The sequence below is a fragment of the Haliaeetus leucocephalus genome, unplaced genomic scaffold, assembly GCF_000737465.1.
Source record: "Haliaeetus leucocephalus isolate CR32 unplaced genomic scaffold, Haliaeetus_leucocephalus-4.0 Scaffold730, whole genome shotgun sequence".
NCBI lineage: Eukaryota > Metazoa > Chordata > Aves > Accipitriformes > Accipitridae > Haliaeetus > Haliaeetus leucocephalus.
The window spans coordinates 641,197-651,558 of record NW_010973166.1 but is presented as its reverse complement, the minus strand read 5'-3'; the positions used below and the strand labels follow the sequence as shown (position 1 = coordinate 651,558).

Genomic DNA, 10,362 nt, shown 5'->3' with positions numbered 1-10,362 from the left:
ATCCCACTGGGTGGGGGGAAAGTGAGAGAGTGGCTCCGTGGTGCTTAGATGCTGGCTGGGGTTAAACCACACCACCTCTGTATAGGACAAGCTCTACAACTTCGTATTCGGTGTGTGAATGGGTGAACAGCGGGCAAGTACTTTCTTTTGGTGGCTTTAAAACAGGTGCCTGCTATTGTTTGGTATTCTGGTAAGTAATTGTCCGGGGTTTTGTGAAATCTTTGGTGTTTGTCTTGGAACCTGGTCACAGGGCTTGTTTTTTATTTACCAGCCTGCACATGACCCAGTTGCACTCCTTTGTGCATTGACAGTGTTAGGACAAAGCTTGACCGTGATCTCTGCTCAGAGCAGCAGGCTGGCCTGTGCAGAGGGCCCAGCACATGCCTGTGCCAGGATGCCAGTGCATGCTCACTTAGGCCTGCCTGCAGGCAGAAAGATCAAGTTGTGGTGTCACAGGTGCTTGAGTTACACCTACAGCTTCTTCTAGAGCTAAAAGCAATACCCTGGCTTCAGACACAGTATAACTTCTGTTCTTACCAACCAACCAAACAGAACCTCTAATGAAGTTAAGACCTTTCACAGATTCTTAAAACATTACAAAAGAGCTTTGTACGAGTGACTGGAGCTACAATGCTTTGTGGCAGTTAAAAAAGCAAATGTTAGGAATCTTTAGCAAAGGCACAGAGCAGAACCAAGACATTTTTATCTTGCTGTATAAATCTGCCCTCACTTATCTAATGATAGGAAGTTACCAACACGAGTATTGCTGAGAAAGTACAACTGTCCTACCATCCATGCTGGCATGCCAATGGAAGGTTACTTATTCCAACACAGGTGATTTTTCTATGGATAGGGGGCTATGCTATACTAGCATGAGGCACCTTTAAAATACTACCTTTAGGTTTAGATACACTGATACAACTGTGTTGCTCGTAAAGGAGTAAAGAAGAGAGGTCATTGGTTTTCTAGAGGTAAACCAAAAGCCCACATACTAGCCCCTCTTTCTAGTTTCCATGTAAAAACTAGGGCTCAAGTGAACCAGTCAGCATTGCTATAGGACTTGGCAGCTTCACATGAATTAAACACAAAGTAGTTGCCTCTCATGACATTGCCAGTGTTCAATCACCTTAAGACAGTCTGGATGTTCAGCAGAACTCAGACCTGACAGCCTCAAAGGAAACTCCTCATAAAAATGGGAGGTTGCTGGAGCAGGTCAGACCCAGTAGGGAGGTCGCTCTGCTGTGGGCCTTTCAGGCAGGAGAGAACAGCCCCTGCAATACAATGGGGCAGTTTGAGAACTGATCCCCCCATGCTACAAGACAACAGTACTCCTCCTATTCATCTGCACTGCTCTTGAACCTCACAGGCTGAAGAACATCAGAGCAAGGAAAAGTGATGCTCTTCAACCTGTAGTCCCCCCAAATGAAAATACCAGTGCCACCAAGACCATGTCCCCTTCTCCCATCAGGACAGGCAGAGCTCCATGATGCAATTTTTACATAGTCTTTTATTGTTATGCATCTAGCTTACCAAATTACACTCTTAATTCTTCAGACCTCAAGCATCTGTTTCCTTCCTCAGTGCCAGTAATAGGTAGGAAAAAGTGCTGATACTCAGCTCCAGCAGCAGAGTGCTGCTTTCTCAAAAGAAGTCACCTCCTCTGACTTCTCTCTCACCTTGCTCCTTTAGTAGCACTGTTCTCCTGCACATCACCCCTATTCTTTGTATGCAAGCAGTCCTTTCAAACAACTGACTTGCACCTTTCTAGTAAGGAGCTCGGTGCCGCACAAGATTTTACATTCCACGTTTAGGCCTAGGAACATTACAGAAGTCTTCCAGTTTCTTAACCAGTCTCTCATGAACTCATTCATTGGAGGTCTTGTCCACTCACTACACACAAGCTCCTGGGAAACAGATCACTGCATGCTTTAGATGCAATTACTTCGAATTCTGGGGAAAAAAGAATCTCATGGTGGGATTAGAAAAGGCAAAAGCTTATATTGCTCAAGATGGAGCTTGACAGATTCATGATGGAGGTCATGAGACGTGCCTGCCCCTACTAACAAGGGCTGATTTGATATGCTGGGAAGTTGCTCCAGTCCTACCTTGTTAGTCCAACTTCTCAAATACACCCTTGGCTGCTGAAAGCAGTCTTTTGGGTGAAGCTGCTTTTCAGACAACGCTGCAGAGTAACTTAGCTCCAGCAGCTTTTCCCCATTGCTCAACCACACAGACTATTTATTACAAATCATTCTTTCTTCCATAACACCAAAGCAGAGCCCAGTCTCTCCTTGCTAGAGAAGTCCACAACCCTTCTCAGTTACTCCCGGATGATTTTCCGTGTCACAACCATGAGCTCAGGCTGTGTCCTCCCTCCTTGGCAGTGATGCCACCCAGTCAGCCTGGGCACTGGCATTTCCCCATGCTGCAGAGCCCTGCCGGACCTCGCACAGCAGCACCAGGGGTACCAGAAGGTACACGGCAACAATAAAGCAACTGTCTGTGCTCCACAAGGAGCCTGCTGCAGAGTCTGCACCAGCGGAGCGAGGACATGTGAGCACTGACGTACCAAACCAGGCAATCTTGCTACCGCAGCCTTTAGACAAGACTTCTACAGTCTTTTCCCAAGGATATTATTGTCTGTAGGGGGAAATGACCCGACACAGCTATTTGGATATGATTTAGCTTTTCTGGAATAACCACCTCTGCAAATGCTCTATATATCTATACATGCCTCTTCCAAAACAACCACTTTTCTTTCAGAAGTCTCCACAATAGAATTAAAGCAGAATAGCAATTTCCCCACCTGAAGATAAGGTTTTGGGAAATTTTGTCTTCCGACTCTGCATTTATTTCTCAAGGTCCTGATGCCCCCTTTAAAAAAAAAATACTAGCATATATTATCTCCAACGTTTTATAAATATTAACAAAGAGAAATGAGCCCTTTCCTGAATAGATTGGAGGGAAGTCCATACAGTCATAATGAAGACTTTTTACCTGCAAACAAAATAGTCACATGAAGCTGCACTCCAAACATTTAAAACAATCTGATCTAGCTGCATGCCAAAACCAAGAAGGGAAACTAAGAAATGAGCTCAGAGGAGTTAAAACCAGATTTTTGGAGGGACCAATACTAGCCAAAAAGCTCAACTTGAATGGTGTGAATGGAATAAAGACAAATTACTGTTATTTGTTGACTTTGCATTCAAAACCACATAGGACAAATAAGAAACATAGCTGGAAAACCTTGCAACTCAGGGTTTTTTTTCCACCCCTTTATTTCACATGTGAGTATGTGTACACAGTGAATAATCCCTCCACTATAGCAGGTGCAAGAAAACAAAAAAGATGCAGTGTTTTTATTAGACCAGTTCCTAGCAGGAATTTGCACTCCACATAAAACTGGCAAGAGTCAGCAGCAAGGCCCAGAAACTGGTAGAAACAGTCTAAAACCAGACAGAAGCACATCAGAAATATATGAGTAAAGTGACACTGTAAAGACATTGCTCAGATAATGTATTGGGGGGGGGAACCCATAGCCTTGTACTATCAGTATTTTCAGACAAATCTCAATTTACATAAAAATACAGCATTCAAGACAACTTCAGATGGGAAAGACCATGAAACTCAACTTAATGGAGATGTGCACAATTACTTAAAACCTGTAGCTAAAAGGAAGACTCAGGTGCAATTCTGTTTCCATGTGAGACTGTGTGATATAGAAGCACCAGTTCTTTTTGTTGAGCTAAAAAGAAGTCTTCAAGAAAGTGACCATGAGTGCCAGTAAAGGCAGTGAATGTGTTTACAACTATTTCCTGAGGATGGCCACAAGGGTTTCTCTTCTCCCTTGCTGACACATGTTCAGCCCCCAAAGCTATTCTCTTCTGCTCTCCCCTGTCTCCAGTAAGAGATGCTAACTCTGATTTAACACTGAGCTGAAGCATATCTGTTGCCTGCAGGTAACACACAGGCAGCTTTTTCCATCCTTGAATAAAAGGATGGGGAAGAACTTAAACCAAGCCATCTCTCCCCAGGCTTGGAAGGCTTCACAAGCCTTCTTCATAAGCTGTCCAAAACACATGTTGAACCAACAGTTTTTAAACAGCTCACGGAAAAGGTCTGCTGCCAGTTAATCAGGCTTCACTTCCTGCTTACCTGGAGTGCTGTAAGCCTCCTTGCTTTCTAAACAGCCACCAAGACTGCCATGAAAAAGGGCACAGAAGAGACTTGAAATTCAGACATTCTACCCTCGCGCAGAGAGCATCCTCCAGGTTTGCCCCGTCCCCTTCCTCCCGCCTCGCAGGTTACCTCCAGCACAAAGCTCTGGGCAGAGGGGCTGCGATCGGGTGCTACTTTGGGCATCCTCTCCCCCTTTCCCGGGGCTGGTCCAAGCCACGTCCCAGCGGACCCGCGGCAGAGCGGCCCCGGGTGCCGCTAACAGGTGGCTTCACCCGTCTGCTTGGCACGGCGCTGCCGAGCGAGCGGGAGCGCGGCGGAGCGGAGCAGGCAGCGTGCGGGGAGCCGAGAGACACTTGCGACACTTACTGTTTATGTCGAGGCCCGAGGCCCCCAAGGGACCCATTTTCACATAATCTATAATTATCTCTTCGCTTTAATCGCCTCGTCACTTCTGAGGCTCTCCTGGGCACAGGAAGAGGAAAAGCTCATTAACTGAACCTTTTCTCCTCTCTCCAGCCACCCATAGCTTTTAATTGCTTGGTGTTGTTATTATCTATCAGTGCAACTGGGATCATTTTCATAAGAAAGGGTGGTGGGAGGGAGGGAGGCAGGAGCGGGTCCCTGAGGTATGCACCACAGACAAACCTTTGCTTTCTCAATTATTTATGCCAGCTGAGGTTTTACAAGCTGAATAAATCCATAACTCAAGTTTATTTTGAACTGGCAGGCTGTCCCGGGGGAAGTGTTGCCCACTTGCCGGCACACTTGCGTGCCGTCCTCCGAGAGCAGCCGGGACATAGCGAGACATGTGTCATCCAATTCCCCACCCGTTGCCGCGCCGCCGCACGCACTTTGGTAGATTAGCGGCAGCACCGGAGAGGCGGCGGCCGTGAAAACCCCAAAGAGGAGCCGCGCCACCGAAGGATGCCCTCTCCCAAAGGGAAGGCAGGCCTGAGCCAAGCTGCCCCTTTGCACAACAAAGCAAAGCCTCAAGGGTCACTGCTCCGGGGACAATAAAAAGTGTGTGGGGAAGCAATAAACTTGGCAATCATCTTGAAGTCAGAGACTTGCCTGCTAAGCATCACCAGAAGAGCATCCATTTCTAAATAACACTGACCTGAAAAAAACCCAAGCCCCAGATGCCTGGACCCGCAGGTGTTTTGTTTTGAGACACGCCGCAGCTGAGCACACCACGGGCTCTGCACAACCGGGAGAGCTCTTCCGCAGGGATTGCACAGCCCAGCATTTATGCGAGTGACAGACATCTGCGGCGCAGCCACCCAAACGCACACACAATACCAGCACGAGCCTGTAATTCCCAACACAGCAAGGATGCCGGCTCCCTCATCTCTGCAGCTTTGTGCTCATTTCCAGTGGTGGCGTTCCCGCAAGCGGGGCTGGAGGGAGGGAACAAAACCCCAACCGTGCTCCGGAGCGCTGGGCTCGTCTGAAAAGCCGTGGCCACTCCAAAGTGGCATTCTTGAAATGGATGCTGGAAGCAGCTCTTTAAAATTCAGCAGCCTTTGTGCCTGACCACACGCAGCGACCTCTGGTATTTTCTGCCAAAACAGTTCATTTGTCTCGCACAACAACTAATCAATTCCCGAGGCCATCCATCACGGGGGGCTCACGCGAGCCGGCCCGGCAGCAGGGCCAGATGGTGGCTGTGTTAGTGGGATTAATACAATTCTGATAGATTACACAGCATCAGGTGGGCTCCCAAATATGAGGGGTGCCTGCTCCGTGCCCCAAACACAGAACCCCACTTGTGACTGGGATTTCTCCCAGGCGTTACAGGAAAGGGTTGAAGTTCCTATCAGAGAAAAGGGCTTCTTCAGCATCCCTTGGGATGGCAGAAGCATACAGCATAGCTCAGGGAGGCCTCCGTGCCGACCAGTGGATGTCATTCCCATCCCGACATGCCGAGGCCACGTGGAAGCAGCCCACGGCAGAGTGCAGGAGGGCTTCTCCAGTGGAAGTGGAAAGGGACACAAACATTTGACAACTTTATTTCACGTTCTCCACCTGCCAAGTCAATGCTTTTGTTTGCTGGAAACACTTATAAACTACCTCCCCCTCACCCCTGCTTTAAAAAAATACTGAGAAATAACTTTAAAGTTGAATTTCCAATGCTATGGTATTTTTGGCATCTTCCTCAGTTTGTGTCTTAGATTAAATTTATGTTGGTGACACATCAGTCAACCTCATCTCACCGCTCATTTCCCAGGTTTGTGAAACTGTAATTATAGCTATTTGGTCATGAAAGAGCTCAACTACTACTGCTTTTGTTCTGGTAATAAGACTAGAAAAGAAACATAAAGCTTTATGTAGCAATAAAAAACCACACCACTATACCCAGCTTGAAATCACAGATAATTCCTAAATCCTTCTTCCAGAGGAACCTCCAAGTCCCATCATCAGTCACCAGCACGCATTATTTTTATGTAATGCCCTAAGTGAGATAAGTGATTTGCAGAGAAACACAGAGGCAGAGCACTATGCTAATACATTCTGCAACTGCTCCCCATTAGTCACTTGGGGTACTTGAGCTCTTTATTGCCAGGGTTTATTAATGACTCTTAATTGATGACCAGTGCCCAGCACCCCAAAGTAAATAACTGCTACACCTCATTAGCTCAAGAGACCTTCTCCTGATTTGAGGATTGATCTATGAACACACAAATTGCACTGATTTAGCCGAATCTCTTTCTAAATTGATTTAATTAGATTGGTATAACCTGTTTCTATGGATGCTCTTGAATTTATTTGGAATCAGTGCAATGTCCTTCTGTGAGCCAGACTGACCAGTTTTCTATCTTGTTCTCAAAGCAGAAACATTTGAGATAATTATTGATAAGGCAAAATCAGTCCTGGCACCATCCCAGTTCCTCCTACTTCTGATCCACCTGACTTTAGGGTAGGATATGGTAACTCCACTTTGTTCAACATTCACAGATTTGCACACTAAAACCCAAGCATTTCATTCCATGAAAGGAATGTAAGCATTATTTATGCATAATTTTAGACACTTGGTTTGAAAGCAATGGCATTGCTGCTTTGCTTGGTAATTTACTGCTGATGGTAAACTAGTAGTTTACACTATTTAAAACAAGACCTCTCATCTTCCTACTACATAGCAGCAGCTTGGAGGAGGTTAATCATTTGATAAACTGTTCAAAAGCTTCTGGCAAGAATAAAATGAGTGAACCTGCTTAGGTGAACCTTCAAAACTCTGCACTTGCATTCTTGTCTATCTCCTGGTGCAAGGCGAGGCTGTGGCGATGCTGGGCTCCAGATAAATTAGACAGCCTTTTCCTGCCTTTGCATCAGCGGAATCCTAAAGGGCGTATGGTAGGCTGTGTTTGGCAGAGTAATGCCTGCTGAGAAGTTGCTTTCAGCAGTCTGTCAGAACCCAGGGCTGATAAGGACTTGAGTTTTAGTTTTCAGTACACAAAACATGGGGGTTTTGGGCTTGTTTTTTGGTTTTAGGTTCGGGGTTTTTTGTTTTTTTGCTTATCCCAGGCTTCCTTAATATGAACCTGTAACTAGAAAATATTTATCCTATCAACAGCCCTGGAAAACAGAGACTAAAGTGGTTTGATTTATATTCCAATTTTTCCAAGCTGGTTGTAAAGCTTCAGTAAGGCCACCATAGACAACTGAGTCAATAAAATAGGAAACTTTGCAGACTTTCTCAGATCATAGGTTCTGAGGTAGCATACACACTGAACTTACAGCATAGGTCTTACCTGTAACTATCATTGTGTTTAAGTTTATGCTGTGTCAAGCTATTAAGTTTTCTTTCCTCTTAAACATTTTTGTTTTCTTCCTCTACAGAAAATGCCTTATTTTTTTAAGACTACATTCTATTTACAAATGCACAGAAGTATTACTGAATGCTAACCTTATGTTCTTGTAAGTAACCACTCACAGCCTCAGAAAAGTCATCCTTCTCAGGTGAGTGGTATTACTATCAAACCAATTCAATCCATGCTCTAGATAAACTTGGATGCCAAACTGAATGTCTAGAGCCATCCTTCTTTGGCTCATCTGCTTGCAGATTTGGTACCAGTGCAATTTTGCTGTTTAGGGCTATGCTTTTACTATTATAATTATTACCGTTAGAGATGTGCCTATAATTGCACACATTTATTCCCCATTCCAGTAAGAGAATGAACAGTAGACAAAAGCCATAATATATGGGCAACTGCACTGAGAAAGCTGAAGCTGTACAACTTGTGCGTGGGTGAGGTTATAATGACACTTGCTCACCTCCTATCTCACAACTGAAGACACCGGTACCTGTGAGCCAAACTGTGCTAATGGACCACATGAGTTTCCTTTGTGCCAGCAGAGTCAGGAGTCTTCATTTAACTCACTTTCAGCAGACTCACCCTATTCCAGCTGTGTCAGAGTCCACATCTGCCTACAGCCTTATTTTGTAAGGACAACAGCTATGCTATACTAAACTAAACATACAGCACATATGTTCCTCATGGTATGTTTGGGAAAAATGTATTCGGAGCTATACTTACCTTCAAGTCCTGCACAAGTCTTGTTCTCATGGAAATAAAGCCAAAAATACGACAAGAAGATTTAGACTGGTCAAGCCAACCAGACCAAACTCTGTTTTCCTGTATATTGTGCTGTATTTCATATCCAAGAAGGGGCACAGGCAGTACTTGGGATAGCCAAGACTCTGAAAGCACTGTAGGACTAAGCATAGCTCATACTTAGCGCCCAACATTGGGCAGCACTGATACGTTCTACTCCTAACAGAAGAGCTCGAGCAAGACAAACTACAAGGTCAAACTATGAGATCAAGGATGTTGGCCGAGGCCTACACTGGCAGAGCAGGGAAGAAGAAGGAGCTTGTGGCTAGCAGAAGTGCTATTTCTCAAACAATGTGTCAAACAAAGGTCACACCTGACCACCTCTGGTCAGGGTCCAAGGGCAAGTTAAATATGTGTTGGCTCTCCATACGAGGCAGAGAAGGCTTCTCCTGGCCAACTGTTCCATCTCGCTATGAAGTGGATTGCAACACCAAAGGAAATGCCCGCACTACTGCCAAGTACAAAACTGCCACCCTATTTGCTTACACAGAACCGCCATATCAATTTCTACCTGAGCTCCTTGCAAAGGCTTTGGAGCCACCTGCTCAAGATTTATTTTTCATTAGTTTGTGTCCTGGTTTTGCCTGGGATAGAGCTAATTTTCTTTCTAGGAGCTGGTATAGTGTTATGTCTTGGATTCAGTATGAGAAGAATGTTGATAACACACTGATGTTTTCAGTTGTTGCCAAATAGTGTTTATACTAAGTCAAGGATTTTTCAGCTTCTCATGCCCAGCCAGCAAGAAGGCTGGAGGGGCACAAGAAGTTGGGAGGGGACACAGCCAGGACAGCTGTCCCAAACTGGCCAAAGGGGTATTCCATACAATGTGACATCATGCCCAGTATATAAACTGGGGGGGAGTTGGCCTGTGGGGGGATTGCTGCTCAGGAAGCAACTAGGCATCGGTCAGCAAGTGGTAAGCAATTGCATTGTGCATCACTCGTTCTGTAAATTCCAATTATTTTATTACTATTATTGTCATTTTGTTACCGTTGTCATTATTAGTTTCTTCCTTTCTGTTCTATTAAACTGTTCATATTTCAACCCACGAGTTTTACTTTTTTTCCCCCAATTCTCTCCCCCATCCCACTGGTTGCGGGGGAAAGTGAGTGAATGGCTGCATGGTGCTTCGCTGCTGGCTGGGGTTAAAACACAACAGTTTGTGACAAGTCAAAGAAATGCTGTGTTAGAATTTTAACACTTCAGGAAAGTTCTCAGCAAGCTTGGGAGGCTGTGTGTAGAGAAACCAATGTTTATCTTCTAATTTCCCAGGACTAGAATGATGCAAGACATTCAATAAAACAAATGGGATCACATACACCTAACAGGTGACTGCAACATGACAGCAAACACTACTCAAAAATTTAGTCTTCCCTGACTGTTCATTTTAACTAAAAATACAATGCTGTATTCTGAAAGATCCTCCAGGCAATCATGTAGGTATTGGAGTTAATATTATACCCATGATTAGTAGTCTGGAACAGTAAAAAACCAACCAAACAAAAAAAACCAGCTGTCCTTATTCAGTAGCTAATGTCACTTACTACTTGCACCTTGACAGTTTTTAAAT

The 10,362-nt window shown here is 45.0% G+C and overlaps 1 protein-coding gene across 1 annotated transcript in view; it reads right to left on the bottom strand.

Annotated features, from left to right (window-relative positions):
* The window catches only part of ACBD6 (acyl-CoA binding domain containing 6), an 88,469-nt gene that overhangs the window by 51,436 nt on the left and 26,671 nt on the right, over positions 1 to 10,362 (bottom strand). The gene's annotated exons all lie outside the window — the stretch shown is intronic.